The sequence below is a fragment of the Desmodus rotundus genome, chromosome 12 (assembly GCF_022682495.2).
Source record: "Desmodus rotundus isolate HL8 chromosome 12, HLdesRot8A.1, whole genome shotgun sequence".
NCBI classification, from domain to species: Eukaryota; Metazoa; Chordata; class Mammalia; order Chiroptera; family Phyllostomidae; genus Desmodus; species Desmodus rotundus.
In genome coordinates this window covers 50842311-50845274 of record NC_071398.1, presented here as the reverse complement: position 1 = coordinate 50845274, position 2964 = coordinate 50842311, and positions in this window count along the sequence as shown.

Below are 2964 nucleotides of genomic sequence, written 5' to 3'. Positions count from 1 at the left end.
AAAAGGCTATGGTTTCAACTCCTGGTCAACTGCCTGGTCGATTGCCTGGTCGACTGCCTAGTTGACTCCTGCCTTCCTCCTGGCACAGACCTAGGTTGTGGGTTCAATCCCCGGTCAGGGTACATGTGGGAAGCACACGATTGATGTTTCCCTCTCTCTCTCTTCCTCCGCCCTTTCTCTGTCTCTGAATATCTATAAACATATCCTTGGGTAAGGATTTAAAAAACATAGGGAAGTTGGGCAGAGAATTAGGAGCAGTTTTAAGTAAATAATTAGAAAAACCACATCAGGACACTGCTACAGAAACAGAAAGAGAGATGTAATAGACCATCTACATGAATGACAAAAGGAATTCCTTTTCTTTATATGAAAAGTCTTAATGCTCTTGTAATGAAAATAAAAGAGAAATTTTTTTAAAAAAACAACATTTCAAGTTTTAGAAAGATTCTGTGAATGGTATCTGAAAACTGAGCTAATTTATTCCATGTCAGTAAGAATTCACTAGCACACATACAAGAGTTCACAGGGTGAACAAGAAGAGGCTTGAAGGGGCCCTGTGTTTTCTGCCCTGAAGTGTCAAATGGTGGAGAGAAACCATAAACAGATACCATCCTAAATGGCCCTCCCGTAAGAATTTGCCCAGAGGGATTTTCTGGTGTCCTAAAGAAGAAACAGAAATGGAATTACTCCAAGTTAACAGAGTTTTAAGAGTACATCACCAATAATTCTATTCAAACATTTAAACAAGTACATTATCACATTTTACCCATCTTCTGCACGTGAATTTTCTTTTCAGTGTCTATCTTAAAAAACAAAAAAGGTGGCGCTCCACCAGTTCAAGGACAAAAAACAAAACCAACCACCATTTTGTAAGTTCTTATTCATTGTGACTGATACAAACCCAACAGGAACAAAAAAAGGTCTGCTTTTTACTTCGGTGGAACAAATGAAGGTGTGTAAGGGAACTCACAACAATCAAACCTGGCTCATGAAAAAAATAATAAAAGCAAATACTGGTTTATGTCATTTCAAGAAAAGGAAAGAAAAGGAAAACAAGGTTGTCAGAACCTGAAAACTAGAGAGAGAAACTGACTAAAAACAGTTCCAGGGAAATATGTGCAGGACAGATGGTGCATTTGAATCTGCTGACTGTCAGGAAGTGGATGTCTCCCGAACACTGACCGCATGGTGCTGCGGCTCCAAGGACGCTGTTCCCTTGCTTAATTACACTGCAATGTATATATTTCTTGGAATCAGACCTGGCTTTTGAGCTGAGAGGAAATTCCCAGGGTAGGTTGATGAGCCGAATTAGCCTCTGGAAACTGGGCCATGTGTTAAAACTCAAACCGCTCCCCCTTGATGTGCCCCAACATTCCAACCCGCCCATGCTTAGCTCAAATCCATTTTTCTCTACTCCAGAGTCACGGGATAGAAAGGTCGATACTTCTTGTTATCTTCAAAGCTGCGGCTTGTCATGGATGAGATAGGGGAACGATGCATGCAAAGGCATCGAGAGATCAAAGGGATGTTTGATGTAAACCACCTGGTCCCTTGTGCCTGGCAGCACATTAGGGACCAAGCAGGCTGGGTTTGCTTTCCGGCACCTCAAATCGCCAGATGTGGGGTTGTCCACGCACCACCCTGCTCTGAGCTAGGCACTCTTCTAAATGCTGGGGTACCACAGCGGGCAGACAGGCATAGTTGCCCTCCTGGCATTTACATTCAAACAAAGGGATGGACAACACACAGCTAATCACTCAGGAAAATTTAAGTACTAACGGTCCACAGAAAAGAAACACAAATGTCTCTCATACTATGAAAACATGGTCCACCCCCCATGGTAAAAGAAATCCCAAACAAAACCTCAACCTACCATTTCCCACTTCCCCCTTAGAAGGTAGGCAGAGATTAAAAACTTGATCACGCACTGTGTTGGTGACAGTGTGGGGAGTTGGCCACTGTCTCGCATGGTTAGGCTGGAGGACCATAACTTGTGATGGTATGAACTCTGGAGAGCAATCTGGCAATATTTATTAAAGTTACAAAGTCATGTATGCTTTGATACAGTGATTCTTTTAAGAGTTTCCATGGTGCAGACACTTTCTCATAAAAGGACCCATGTACGGGGTTTTCCACCGTAGCGCTGTTTGTCACAGCAGGAGACTGAAACTCCTCAAGGCCAACTAATCAGCAATGGTTTGATCAGCTTTGATAAACCCATTCGGCAGAATCTATTCTAGCTGTTTAAAAAAACGAGGCATCATGAAATGGAGCAAGAGAGGGTGTGGTAGTCCTGAGCATGCACCTCCCAAATCTCCTACTGTAGGGAGCCCATTGGCCAGTGCCCAGCTGCTGCACTCTGAGATCCAGCCAACAATGGCGCCGTCATAGCCTCTCCAGGATGCTCCCAGTGTGGGTACAAGGGCAGATCCATTCCTGGGAAACTGGGGGTCCTCTGGCAGATGACTTCAGCTAGAGGACTTCTCCCCACCCCTGAAGGCTTGTTGAACATTCCAAGAATGACTATACTACCAACTAGGACACTTCCACCCAACCTCCTGAAATCCACTCCTTTCTTTTTTTAAAAAAAAATTATTTATTGAATTTATTTGGGTGACATTGGTTAATAAAATTACATAGGTTTCAGGGGTACAGTCCTATAATACATCTTCTGTATATTGTATTGTGTGTTTACCACCTCAACTCAAGCCTCCTTCCATCACCACTTAACCCTCTTCACCCTCTTCTACCTGCTCCCACCCCCTTTCCCTCTGGTAAGCACCATGCTGTTGTCTGTGTCTATGAGTTTCGGGGTGTTTTTTTTTTTTTTTGCTTAATCCCTTCACATTTTTCACCTAGCCCCCTAGCTCCCTTCTCCTTCCACTCTCATCTTTACTCAAGGTCAGACCTACATCAGAATTCAACGGCTCTCCAAGCCTCCCCAAGCTTCCTTCTCAGCTTTCC